Raw genomic sequence first — 14,818 nt, forward strand, 5'->3', positions numbered from 1 at the left:
AGATCAGCCTGTGAACCTTGACAGCTGCAGACCTTATATTCCTCTGTCAGTCACTAGCTAAGACTTGAGCCTGTTATTTTGTCCTAATACTCACTCTCTCTCGTTTTTTGAGACAAGGTCTCACTATGTAGGTCTAGCTGTCCTGAAACTAATTATGTAGACCATGCTGGCCTCAAACTCACAGATCTACCTACTCACCTGTCTACCTCTGCCTCCTATATGCTCATATTAAAGGCCTGTGCCACTAAGCTGGCTCTAATCCTCACCCTTATTGACCCTTCTCTGTTTTGCCAGGTTCTGGCACACACTATTAAGTCACTGACTCTCATGGCCTCTCTTGAAGGGAGGCACTGGTATCATCCTGGGTCACACAGGAAGAAATCAAGTCTTGGAGGTTTTGTGATGAAAGCCCAAAGCCACACAGCTGTAGAACCATTACAGCAAACACAGGCTGACAGACTCCAGAGCCTTCGAGTGCCTAAGGGCCACACAGGCAGACTCCAGCTGTGAACCTTACCGAGTACCAGTGTTGTCATCTAAAAGAGAGGAGAGAGGAGTACAGAGTGTCATGAGACTCAGATGAACTAATAGAGCTTGCCCTGATTAGTTTTGTTTGTTTGTTTGTTTTTGTCAACTTGATGCAAGCTAGAATCATCTGGGAAGACAGAATCTTAGTTGAGAAATCATCTCCATCAAATTGGCCAGTAGGCAAGCCTATGGGTGTGTTTTCTTGATTAATGACTGATGTGTAAAGACTCAGCCCGATGTGGGCAGTGCCACCCCTGGGCAGGTGGTCCAGGGTTGTATTTAAAAAAAAAAAAAAAAAAACCTGTAGAGAGCGAGCCAGTAAGCAGCACTCCTCTGTGGTTCCCATCTCTGCTGCTGCTTGAGCGTCTGCCCCTGACTTCCCTCAATGATGCATTATAATCAGGAGATCCTGAACAGCTTATGAAATCAGGCTGAGTAAGCCATGGGAGCCAGCAGCACTCTTCCATGGCCTCTGCCTCACTGCCTGCCTCCAGGTTTCCGACTTGAGTTCCTCCTCAATGGACTACCATCCAGGAGTCCATATAACCAAATAAACCCTTTCCTCCCCCAAGATGTTTTTGGTCATGGTCTTTATTACAGCAAAGAAAGCAAACTAGAATAGTGCTTAAGCCAATGTCTGGTGCTTAATAGGGGTTCCAGAATTACTAATATCATCTAAGAGCCTGAGCTATCTGGGACTGGCTGGGGTGTCCATGGTGATGAGTGTAGCATCTTTTTTCTTTTCTCTTTTTAGTTGATGGTGTCTCTCTCTTCAGCCTTGGGTTAGATAGTGAGGCTCTACTTGGCTAGACCAGGACCACAATATTAGCTCTTGACTAATGAGAAAGAGTAGGGGACCATAGGCAGCTCTGCTCCTGGTCCTCACCTTGAGTTTTCAAAGCATCTCCACCAGAGGGTGTGTGTGTGTAAAAAACAGATGTGGGATTCAGTCCAAAAGGAGGCAGGGTGAGCGCTCCAACAAGACAGGATGCTTCTAACAGTAGCAAAGCTTACTTCTCAAGACCTGATGCGGGCCAGAGAAGGATGCTGAAACTCACAAAATGCATTACAAAGAAGGCCGGTTGGAGAAATACTGCTATTTTGCTTTGGTCTTTGAGATAGGATCTTACTATATAGTCCAGCTGGCTTTGAACTCATGGCAATTTTCTTGCCTCTATCTCCCCTTAACCTAATATAAAGATGGAAGCTATCTGGGAATCGTCTACACATCTTCCCAGTCTCATCTCCACATAGCCTGTGTGTAAAGACGCAGAGCTTTAGGTGTCCCCAAGCTCTTCAAGATGAGTGGCCATGGGGATCTCTCTACAATTTATAGATGGAAAGAGCCCAGGAGGCCACTGGAGTACAGCAGGTTGGCCCAGACCAGTTGCTGTGGGCTGTCCTACCTTTGCTTCAGGAGCAGCTCTCACTGGTGTTCCAGTCTCCGGTCTCCTCTTATAGAAGTCTCAGTGGCTCTGTGTTATGTCTGCTATGAGCCACAAGGTGAGGCTGATGTTGGTTTCCTCTCAGCTCATTACACACACACACACACACACACACACACACACACACGTCAGAAAAGACATGAAAAATGTATATTTAGTATCACTAGCTTATCACAGAAAAAAATGGTTACCTTCTGGCCAGTGGACAGGGAGGAGCCACCATAAGAATAACAGCTAGAATTTTTACTCTTCAGTCACCATGTGTCAGATTGCTGACATTCGTGCTTGTATCATCTCACTTAACCTTCAGTCCTGTGAAGTAAGTAACATTATTACCTCTAGTTTTCCAGATGGAGAAAATACTGTCAGTCCCAGATCGTTCCTAATTCATTGGTCCCAGACACACTACAGACCTGGTAAGGATCACCACTCACATCGGTATTAGATACGCCCATCCTCCACCTCAGAAACCCATCAGAACCAGGAAGATCTAGTAGTCCCAGACAACGGGGGAACCTGTGGCAAATGTCAGTGCCTTTGTCCACACTCCTGGTGGCCTCTTCTTATAGGAGAATCTCTGACACTTCCTAAAAAGCTACATATCCCAAAGGTAAAAATAAACAAGGGGCCCAAGCATGATGGCACACACCTCTGATCCAGTACTCCAGGCAGAGGCAGGCAGGTCTCAGAATGTTCTAGGTCAGCCTGGTCTATATAGTGGAATTCCAGGACAGCCAGGCCACCAGGCCTATGTAGAGAGACTGTGCCTTGTTTGTTTGTTTTAAAAAGAGGAAAAGCATGAAGAACACCATGAAGCAAACACAGAAGGCCACATATGAATGATGCACATGTACAATGCTAGCACTTGGGAGGAGGAGGCAGGAAGATCAGGAGTTCAGATAATACTTACCTATACTGTGAGCTCAAGGCCAGCCTGGGTTACTTAGGCCCTGTCTCGATAAATAGATAAATAGATAGATAGATAGATAGATAGATAGATAGATAGATAGATAGATAGATAGGTGGGTGTGGGTGGGTAGGTAGATAGATAGACAGATAGACAGATGGATGGAGATGCTTAAGGAGGGAACATGACTTTAAAATCAGCATGCAGAGGAGGAAGGAAAGAATTCAGGTGCTTATGTGGCTGCCACTAAGCTGCTATGTATTCAGAGCAACTGCACTTCAGAATGTAGATGTGATGCTACCTTCTTTCTCCACATGAGCATTTAGAACTCACAGCCATAGAACTGAGACAGAGATGCTTGAGGTTAGAGGATGAAAAGCAGAGCATACTTGTAGGACAGCATCCTGTCTGCAGTAGCTTTAGGATGCTTCAAGATGTACTTAGGGGACTGGAAAGAGATAGCTCATTGGTTAAAAAGCACTGGCTGCTCTTCCAAAGAACCAGGGTTCAATTTCCAACACCCACATGGTAGCTCACAACTATCTGTAACTCCAGGTACAGATGATCCAACGCTCTCTTCTGACCTCTGTGGGCACTGCGTGCATGTGGTGCACAGACAGACATACAGGCAACACACACATACACAATATTTTTAAAAATAAATAATGGCTGAAGAGATAACTCAGCAGTTGAAAGCACATTTTGCTCTCCCAGAGGACCTGGTTTTGATTCCCAGAACTAACACGGTTGCTCACAACAGTATGTAACTCTAGTAACGGGAAATACACTGGTGCTTCCTGTAGCACATGGCACACACACAGTACAGTACACACACATATATGCAAGCAACACACCTATGCACATAAAATAAATATCAATAACGAATCTTTAAAAATAAGTAAATATTGAAGATGCACTCTCCAACATGCCAGCAATGGATCTTAACTGTTGAAAAACTGGAACGTGAGTGATTCGTGTTTATACCAGCTGTAAGTATAAAATAAACCCTGCATTTTTCTTGTTGTTGTTTGTTTTTGAGACAGGTCCCTGGCTGCCCTGGAACTCATTATATAGACCTGGCTGACCTCAAACTCATAGAGATCTGTCTGCCTCTGCCTCCCAGGTGCTGAGATCAAAGGCTTGTGCCACCACCATGTCCACCATGTCCACTCTGCTTTCAAACAGATGGTATGAAAAAGAATTTAAACCAGATGTGGTGGCCCATGTTCATAATCCCAGCACTTGGAAAGCTAAAGCAAAAGGATGCCAAGTTTAAGAGGGGTAGAAGGGAGGGAAGGAGAGAAGGAGAAGGAGGAGGAGAAAAGAGAGAGAAAGAGAAAGAGAGAGAGAGAGAGAGAGAGAGAGAGAGAGAAAGAGAGAGAGAGAGAGAGAGAGAGAGAGAGAGAGAGAGAGAGAGAGAGCAAGAAAGGGAGGGAGAGAGGGTGAGGGAGATCCTATCTTAAAAACCAAAAGAAACAATGAGAAAAGATAAGATAAAGATTTTAATAGTGCAAATAAATAAATGTTTATAATTACTAAAGAGACCAGAGTATTCTCAGAGTATTTTTGCTTCGAGCACTTATATCAACACATAATGATGTTATTTGAATCATCTTAAAATTGCCTTTAATCCCAGAACCAGGAGGCAGACGCAAATGATCTCTGAGAGATGAGGGCCAACCTGATCTACACAGCAAGTTCCAGGACAGCACAGGCTACATAGTAAGATCCTGTCTCAAAAACATGTATTAAATAAATAAGTAAATGGTGTAAATGATCCAAATGAGGTCCCTCTGTGCCCTACAAGACTGTGCTTAGCTTTTCCACTTTGTATTACGCAGCTGCATTTCGAGGCTTGATTCCAAGCAGTGTCACAATAGAAAATACAAGCTTTCCAGGGTAGAAAATTGACAGATACCATTTCAACCAAGTGATCAAGGTTAATGTCCCCAGGGGTAAGTCATTCGAACTTCATGATCAACATGGTGATTGCTACCATAGAACCTTCCTGGATAGACAGGATGAGTCAAGAGACTTATTCAGGAAAGAAGGGAAAGAAGAGAGACCATGGGAGACCTGATGCCACAGGATAGGAAATTCACTTCATTTCTCTGATATTTTTCTCACCAGACCCAAAACATGTCATATCACATAAACCCAAACAGATGGACTCATGTCTAAATGCCTGACCAGTTCTCATCAAAGACTCCAAGGTCATAAACACAAAAGAAAAAGACTGAGAGACTGTTCCAGATGGAAGGAGGCCAGGAGGCTCGGCTACTCAGCGTGATTCTAGGCACAAGACTGCCTTCGGTCAGTGAGAAAGCTGGGAACTCTGGAAGAGCTTGGCATGTGGTCAATGTCACTGTACCAGTGTCACATTCTGAGTGACAACAAATAGATGGTATGGAAGATGGTGGGTGAGCATTCTGCAGGAACCTGCAGCTAGAAAACAGGTGTGGTAAATGGGAAGGAGGAGCTGAGGGAAAGGGTGTGAAGGTGTCTGAGCTCCTCTTTTCTCTTCTCGTCATGAGATCAAACTCGAGGCTGGAAACATTCTAGGCAAGCATCTACGGTCGAGCTACACCCTGCAACTGTCTTTTGCTACTTTGTGGGTTCGTCTTTCTTCCACCCATGTGTACCCTTTGTCTTCTACCCTTCCAACTTTCTAACAATAGATATGAGTGGGGGGGGGGAAAGGCTAGAGGGGAAAGGAAGGAGCTCTCTGAATAAAGTCAGAGGGCAGAAAGGCGTCCAAGTTATCATTTGACTACTTCCTGCTGATTAGAGGTGTGGAGTTCCTTGGAGCGAGTTTGATCTTCACCGTGTGGATATCTAATTTCTTCTTGTTATTTCTTCTTTCCCCACAACTACTTAACAAACCACGACCAATAGCAACCAACAGCCCACCTCTGGGCTGTAGCATTTATATAGCCTCTGAAAACGCCCCAGAATTCCAAATATCACAGAAGTGCAGAAACCGCAGTTGGCAAAATCACACCCCTGCCAGAGCACGAGGCAAGTCATAGTCAGCTATTGTGAACAGTCTGAAGCAGCCTCGTATCCCACACCTGAGATTAAAACAAAAACATATTTCTGTCGTTTTTTTTTTTCCTTAAAGAAAGCAAAATTCCAAAATTGTCACTACACCTGTCAGAAGGAACTTTTAGGAGATGATAATGTTACAGCTGGGCATGGTAGCACACAGCTGCGACACCAGCACTTGAGGGGCTGAGACAGGAATAGGGGAGTAGTGTGTTCAAGGCCAGCCTCTCTGCCGCATCTCGATACCGTATCTCACAAACACACAATAAAAGAGTATTAGCCAGATATTGGGGCTCAACCTAGAAGAACCTCAGTACTTGGAAGGCAGAAGGAAGACCAAGAGCTCACGGCTCACAGCTATATAGTAGGTTAGAAGTCAGTCTGGGCTACACAAGCTCATGTCCAAAAGGAAGAAAGATTATAGGTTTTAAATGTGGTTGTGGCTATAGAGACCAGTGTATCTGTCAGTATTCATTAAGCTGAGCCTAGTGTGGTGGCGAATCTCCATAGTCCCCAAGCAGGGCTTTCTATGCCACTGTGTAGTTCTCTTGTATCTACAGTCCTCTACTGAGAGCTATCTGCAAGCTAGGCCCTTACGTAGCAGTCAGGGCACATGCAGGTGTCTTCATCAGAGAGGTCTGTGTACCCAGGTTCTGTCTCTCACATCCCCTGCTTTGTCACGCTCAGCCTGAGGCGTGGCCTACTGAGCCCTTCACTGAAGCTTACAGACCAGATGGTACGGATTGCCCTGCTGAGCAGCAGGAATGGTGCTTCTCGCTTGTTTGTTTTGTTTTCCCTGTTGATGTCAAGAGATGAGAACAAGCTCAGAACTCCAGACAAAGAATAAGTCAGAGCCTGGTGCAGTATTGGGCATGTGTGAGGACCAGCAGGTTTTGATTGGCCATTTTTGGCATTTGAGTCAAGGTCTCTCTCTGTAGCCCAGACTGTCCTCAAACTCCCAGCAATTCTCCTGTCTCTTCTTCTTTTTTTTTTTTTTTAAGGTTTATTTTATTTTATGTATGATTGCTCTATCTGCATTGTACACCTGTAGGCCAGAAGAGGGCGTCACATATTAGACAGTTGTGAGCCACGATGTGGTTGCTGGGATCTGAACTCAGGACTGGCTATCCAGCCTCTGCCTCTACCTCTGGATTGCTGGGATTATAGATACTCACCACCACATCTGGACATAAGTCAGGTGATGCTATTCAACACATTAATCAGTGACTAGTGAGTTACAGCTTAGAAAACACCTTAGAAAATCAAAGAAAATTACTGACCTGCCAGGACCTGCCATGATGCAATATCTTAATCTTTGTCAAACATTTCACTCAAAGAAAATACTTTTTTGAGGCGTATTTAAAATATTTTACTCTATTATTCATGTGTATATGTATAATGTATGATATATATATATATATATATATATATATATATATATATATATATATATATATATAATCAGAGTACAGCTTTTGGGAGTTGGTTCTTTCCATGGTGAGTCTTAGGACTGAACTCAGGTTTTCAGGCTTGTAAAGGAGCTGTTCTACTCACTGAACCATCTCATTGGCCCTACACAAGCCTGTTTGTTTTTTCTTTTTTTCTTTTTTCTTTTTTTTTATATTTTAAAGATTTATTTATTCATTTAACATGTGTGAATATATTCTCGCTGTCTTCAGACACACCAGAAGAGGGCATCAAACTCCATTATAGATGGTTGTGAGCCACCATGTGGTTGCTGGGAATTGAACTCAGGACCTCTCGAAGAGCAATCAATGCTCTTAACCGCTGAGCCATCTTTCCAGCCCCTGTTTGTTTTTTCTTGTTGGCATTGTTCTTATTCTCCTTAATTTTAAGTCTCTGTTTTTGGCATACATTTCTGGTTTTGAACGCGTATGTAGTTTTCATAAGTTGTGATTTTTTTTTAAAGCATCCATGAACCCAGCTCCTTAATCTTTCTGTTGGATCAATGAAAAGCTGCCAACTCTGCCAAGAGCACAGTAGTAAGTGGCACTGACATGAGGGTGTGGCCACGCCCACACTAACAGTGACAAATCTGCTCTGCAGGGACAAGCAAAAGCTCAAGAACATCAAGTGATCTTGTAGTTATACAGGGGCAAAGTGGGATCCTGGGAGTCCAGCACCATGAGGCCGAGGAACCGGCTTCTGGCCCACCCTCCCAGCGGTTGCAGATCAAAGTCGACTACTGGGATCTGTTCCAGTTTCCAAGGAGTGTGCTCCTTGGGAGCCCCTGGAGCCATCCCTGGGTGTGACCAGCATCAGACGCTGGCTAAGGCCTGACTCAGCTTTAGCAACTACCCATTTGGTGGGGGAAGTCAATTCTTGGACACCTGTCGAGGAAGGCCCAAGTCATCCTGCACTCGTCTAAATTCATTATAGCCTTGCAGACCTGAGTGTCCTATCTTCAGGGGACACAGAGAGATAAAAGAAATTTCAAGTTCCACTTCTATACTCTCATCATCCACGAGTAGAAGGGACCAGAAAGATTACCTGCCCATGGCAAAAACCAAAACCCGGCCCTCATGTCAATCCTTCCAGGGATGGTAGCTCACAGTCCTTTGAACTATAAATAGTTCTTAAGGCCCTTACTTACAGTGACCCACATACTGATCTCTTTATGGAAGTGGAGCGTTGACTCCAGCACTCCTCCATGTCAGCCCTTTGGGAATTAGAAATTGTATCACCTTAAGTATCCCCTGTGCTGGACACCAGTGAGTGACCCCCTTCAAGAGGTCCCAGGAAAATGCTTGTCTAGTTTCTTTACTAAGGTGGCCACATGTTACCATGGCTTCACTTTTAAAACTTTAAGATTACATTTTGGTTTATTTATGTGTACATGTGTGTGTCATGTCCCAGGGCACACATGTGGCAGTTGGAGGATGACAACTTGCAGAAGCCCAATTATTCCTTCTACCATGTGAGTCCCAGGATTTGAAGGACAGGTGCCTCAACCTGCTACGCCACCTTAATGACACCAACTTTCTCTCTCCTCCTCCTCCTCCTCCTCCTCCTCCTCCTCCTCCTCCTCCTCCTCCTCCTCCTCTTCTTCTTCTTCTTTTCTTCTTCTTCTTCTTCTTCTTCTTCTTCTTCTTCTTCTTCTTCTTCTTCTTCTTCTTCTTCTTCTTCTTCTTCCTTCTTCTTCTCCTCCTCCTCCTTCTTCTTCTTCTTCCTTCTTCTTCCTTCTCCTCCTCCTCCTGCTCCTCCTCTTCCTTCCTCCTCCTCCTCCTCCTCCTTCTTCTTCTTCCTTCTTCTTCTTCTTCCTCCTCCTCCTGCTCCTCCTGCTCCTCCTCCTCCCCTTCCTTCTTTCTTCTTCTTCTTCTTCTTCTTCTTCTTCTTCTTCTTCTTCTTCTTCTTCTTCTTCTTCTTCCTTCTTCTCCTCCTCCTCCTGCTCCTCCTCCTCTTCCTTCTTCTTCTTCCTTCTCTAAAGCAGACTGGGCATGTCATGTCTCTCCACCACATGGACCCATGAAGTTTTTTACTCCTACCTCAAGTGAGAGGTGCTCTCCAATGCAGTAATAATTCTCCCAGGAAAAGCACCAAGGAACAAAAGTGCGTGCTTGTGTGTGTGTGTGTGTGTGTGTGTGTGTGTGTGTGCGCGCGCGCGCACGCGCATACATGTGTATTGTGGTGCTAAGGATTGCCTAGACCCAGGTACATGGTAGGTGTCCCTGCAGAACTCATCGGGCACAATCACTTGAGATTGTGGAGCAGTCAAATGAAGGCTAGAACTTGGAGACTTGGAGAGACCAATAAGAGAGGAGGTGGCCACCGTGGAAGCGGTGACTGCTCGTTATGGACTGAGCACATCCTTAGCTCAAGCCTAGCCCCTCACAGTATGATTTGTTTGCAGATAGAGTGAGTCTTTGCATAGATAAGTTAAAAGAAGTCTTTAAGTGACATAAACAAATCCTGACATGACTGGCATCCTTATAAAAGAGAGAAACGTGGACGAAAGCATGGACACGTGCAGAGAGTGCCATGTGAAAATGAAGGCAGAGCTGAGTGATGCATCTACAAGCCAAGGAGCGTCCAGAACTACCAGGGAGCCACTGGGAGTTGGCTCCTGGAACAGACTCTTTCTCACAGTCCCTGGAAGAAACCAACCCTGACATACTTTGATTTGGGTCTTATAGCCTCTAAAGCTTAGGGAGAGTAGGTCTCTGTGGTTGAAGGTGCTCAGCTAGAGTGGTGTTTTGTTAGGGTAGGTGCAGGCAGATGAAGCCTAAGCAAAGAGATAAGGAAAGTCTATTTAGGGGCCTCTGGAAGGGACCCTGAATGAAGCTGTATTCATAGGATCTTGTCCACAGCTGGATGGGGTGGTCCCTAGCTGATAAAACAGGAAGGAAACTGAAGAACACCCAACCCAACCCTCTGCTTGGACATCTGGGGAAACCCAGTCGCAGGGAAGGCTGTGGCAAAATGAAACTTAAAATTCAGCTCTCTCGACTCGGGCGTGCTCCTGGGTGTCTAGGCCTTGTCTTTCTCCTGTCACTGATCCACACTCACCCCTCTGACATGGGGCCTCCTGAAGATGTTTTTGTTTACTGTTTGAATGGATGGTCCTGTGATGTGTTCGATGAAAAGGTAAAAAGGTAAAGCAGATAGAACTGTAGGGAGGTTAGAACACTTCAGCTGCCGATGGTACTGGCAAGTGACACAGCAGCTGAAGGAAACAGTAGAGTCCTTGTCCAGGGTCTAAACAGACTGCACACGATCCAGCGGGTACACTTCCAGATATGTATGTATTATGTATACACACACACACACACACACACACACTCAAAAACAGAGGCATGGATCCATGTACCAGTGCTCGAAACAACATTGGTCACAATAGCTAAAAAATGCAACAAGCCATGTCCACCAACAGATAGAGAAATAAACTTGCTGGGCAGCGGTGGTGCACGCCTTTAATCCCAGTACTTGGGAGGCAGAGGCAGGAGGATTTCTGAGTTCAAGGCTGGCCTGGTCTACAGAGTGAGTTCCAGGACAGCCAGGGCTACACAGAGAAACCCTGTCTCAAAAATAAACCAAAAACAAACAAACAAACAAAAAACTTATAAGCACACAATGGAATATTACATGGCCATAAGAAGGAATGACATCCCAGCATATGCTACAATAGGTATGAATCTTGAGGACATTATGTTACCAGAAAAAAAAGGACAATTATGGTATGCGTCTTCTTATATATGGTATCTTCTATATAATCAAATTCACAGAGACAGAAAAGAGGTTCTCAATAACTGGGGAATTTAGGTTAGAGAGTTATTGTTTGCTTGCTCTGCTTTTTGAGATAGGATCTCACTTTATAGACCAGGTTGGTCCCCAAACTTGCAATCCTCTGCCTCAGCCCTCCAAGATACATGCTTGGCTTAACTTGTTTTGTGTGCCTTTTCCTTTCTGGTGTTAAAGATCAAATCTAGGGTCTTGAGGATGCTAAACAAAGGCTCTGCCACTTAGCTACATCCCAGCCTGGGAGTTTATGTGTGATGGGTATGAGGTTTCCATTTAGGATGATGAAAAAGTGGTGACAGTGGGTAGTAACACAAACTGTAAATTAATGTCATTGGACTGAGTAAAGGAGTTAAAGGGCAAAATTAATGTTATGCATATCCTACCAGAATTAAATTAAATTAAATTAAAAAGCATGTTTTCTGAAAAGGCATGTGCAACTAAAGGTGTCCTCTTTCTGTCCCATGGTTGCCAACCCTCAACCCCAGAGCACTGAAGGACACCAGCTCCAGGTTCCCGTTCCACACAGGGCTGGTGATTACATTGTGAACTGTTCTCTTCCTGTACAGCTACATAACCTCTGTGTGCTTCGTAAATAGGATTGTGGCTTTTAAATTTGGCTTTTTCATTTAGTATGTGCTTTGAAGCGCTTTGGCGAGCATCCACATCTTCTTTCTTTCCCTCTGTTGACTGACAGATTAATTGATTGATTGACTGATTGATTGATTGATTGACTGATTAGTTGGAGGTAGAGACAGGGCCTTGGCTTTGCAATCCTCCTGCCTCTGCTACCAGAGAGCTATGATTACAAGTGTACAGAACATCTGCTAGATGTCAGCATTTGCATCAAAGAACAAAGCCTTCCCAAGTGGAGAATGAGCTGGGGATTCTCCAGTGTTCTCCATTGGAGGGATCAACTTTTATGGAAGCTATACCCAGAAAAAGGAGTTTGCACCACATGTAGTGGCCCATATCTGTAATCTCAGTACTCAGTAGGCTGAGACAGGAAGATTCTGAGTTTAAGGCCATCCCAGGCTGTACAGCAAGATCCTGTTGGGAGGTGGGGGGGTTGGGGCAAGAGGCCTTTTCTAGATGCTGGTGAAATAGTAGCCAACAGTTCTCCTGGGGCAGCTAGTATCCTAAGCATGTTGGCATATTAACTGATTTAATCTTCACAACAACTCGATGATTGTAGGTGATGTTATTGTTATTAATTACCCCCATTTTACAGGCCACAGCTCCTGGGCACATAGAGGCTATGTGCCTTACCTAAGATGAATGACAGACTGAGCTTAAACTGACATCGTGAGGCTCTAGGGCACTTAGTTCTTGCTCACTATGCCTTTCTTATTTACTTGCCTCTGGGGTACACAAACATCTACTGAATTTCATGCCAGGCCCTAGGCTTCCTACCCAGAAGGGTATGATGATGCCTTAGGCATAAGCCCCGGTCTCATGGAGTCCACAGTTACCACGGGATCATAATTTACCTTAATACAAAGCAGAAAAGTTATCAGTGTTAAGATACCACGTGTTCATCTGCCACATGGAGGAAGTTGTGTTCAAGTGTGTAGGAGACCATTACACCCGTCCATCCACCACCAGCTACTTGAGATAGATAATCTTTCCAACTACCCCATTTCCTCCCTACCCCCATTTTATAGGTTGACAAAATGAGCTGAGGCTTCCTTTCCCAGGATGCATTAAAGTAATGTGGCTGGAACTGTCTTCTTGCCTCTAACAAAGATCTAGGGCCTCACGAATGTGAGTTGCAGACAGATATCCAGCACATGGGCCCAGAGGGTCTTCTGTGTGCCTGCCATCCCTCACCAAGAATCTGGGCTCTAGCTGGCTAGGAGGGAAGCACTGTCATTGGCAGGGCTGCCCAAGCCAATTAATAAGCCCAAAGCACTTTGAAGAGAAAATTGTCCATAAAAAGCTCGGGTTCCCACAGCTGCCAGCAGCGAGCAGGGACAGCCTGGGGAGAGGGCTGTGCCAACGATGCCATAGACTCTAAGCTGTAGAAACAGGTGGGAATTCCTGAGCAAGATGCTGGAGGATGGAGGTTAAGCTCCGCCCCTCCCCTCTTGTCCCAGAAGAGTCAACTTCAAGGCAAAACTTTACAGGTTCAGCATCAGTGACTGATGCCAATGCTGGATGACACGGATGATGCTGAAACTAGGAGCTCCCCGACTGTGCTAGGAGTCACTTGGTCTCTTCAGTAAGCTAACTCACTTTTAAAGTTATTCTTCCATTGAATGAAGGTTCTTTTCTCATACAGTATATCCTGATTATAGTTTCCCCTCCCTCTGCTTCTCCCAGTTCCTCCCCACCTCCCCTCCAGATCCCCTCCCTTTCTGTCTGTCATTAAATATCTATTTTCAATTAGCTAAGTAATTAAGAGCACTTGCTGCTTTTAAAGACGATCTAGATTTGGTTCCCAGTGCCACATGACAGCTCACACCATCTGTAACACTGTCCCAGGAAACCTCTTCTGCCCTCCACAGGTACTACATTCACATGGTGCACATACATGCATGGTGCACGTACATACGTGCAGACAAGACACTCAGTGCTCACTAAAACTGCTCATCCGAGGTACTAACCTTTGTGAAGTGTGTGTGATACTCTCTTGCTTTTCCTTCTCATATGCATTAAGGCCGTGAAAGACTTTCTTTTCTGTAGAGAATCTAGAAGCTCTCCCTTTGGGAACCCTAGACTAGAGCACCTGTCACTCTGGTGAGCACAGAATGCTGGAATGCATCTTTCCTTTAAAAAAAAAAAAAAGATATATTTATTGATTGTATATGAGTACACTGTAGCTGTCTTCAGACATACCAGAAGGCATCGGATCCCATTACAGATGGTCTCGAGCCACAAAGTAGTCGCTGGGAATTGAACTCAGGACCTTTGGAAGAGCAGTCAGTGCTCTTAACCACTGAGCCATCTCTCCAGCCTGTAACTTTCCTTCTTTTGTGGGCCTGGGCAACTCTCTGGGCTTCAGTTTGTTCACCACCAGGCTTCTTGCAGCTCTAATTAAGCTGACCCAAGCCTGAGTGACATTGCTGTCCCTGCCTGTCCCTGCACTTCCCAACTCTGCCTTATTTACACTACCTGTGACTGCAGTCTTCTTCTCAATGCTGGGGAGGGTTTTGCATCTTCTCTCTGGAGCCTTCTCCGACCCCCTCCTCTGTATACACCACATGATCCCCACCCCCAACACTTTTGTCTGTTTTGGACAGGGTCTTGCTGTGTAGCCCAGGCTTGCCTTGAATTATTTGTATATTCCAGACTGGCCTTGAATTTGTGACAGTCTTTTTGCCCCAGGCCCTTGAGTGCCTTCACCACCCTATGGTGCCTTTCTGCCAACTTCTGAGTTCTCTTCTTATTCTACGCCCTTGTCTCTGCAGCATGTACCACCTCCTTACAAACCATATGATCAGTTTGGCTACTGATTTCTTCCTCCTGCCCTCCCTCTGAATGTGAATTCAGATACTTTTGTTCATGACAACTCTCACCAGTACATACTTTGCCTTTCCCCAGTAGATGCTACTACACCTTCTAGACCCTTCGATCTCCAGACACATAATACAACCTTGTATTTTTAAGGACTGTCCAAAATTCCATTGCAGCGACT

General features: G+C 45.0%; 1 long non-coding RNA gene across 1 annotated transcript; it reads left to right on the top strand.

Annotated features, from left to right (window-relative positions):
• The first annotated feature begins 3,729 nt into the window (after positions 1-3,729).
• LOC143434953 (uncharacterized) lies at positions 3,730-5,133 on the top strand. The gene is made up of 3 exons (XR_013104843.1): positions 3,730-3,869; positions 4,722-4,835; positions 5,011-5,133. It is a non-coding gene; the product is annotated as an uncharacterized LOC143434953 (long non-coding RNA).
• Positions 5,134-14,818: the final 9,685 nt, after the last annotated feature.

The sequence above is a fragment of the Arvicanthis niloticus genome, chromosome 18 (assembly GCF_011762505.2).
Source record: "Arvicanthis niloticus isolate mArvNil1 chromosome 18, mArvNil1.pat.X, whole genome shotgun sequence".
Taxonomy (NCBI): domain Eukaryota; kingdom Metazoa; phylum Chordata; class Mammalia; order Rodentia; family Muridae; genus Arvicanthis; species Arvicanthis niloticus.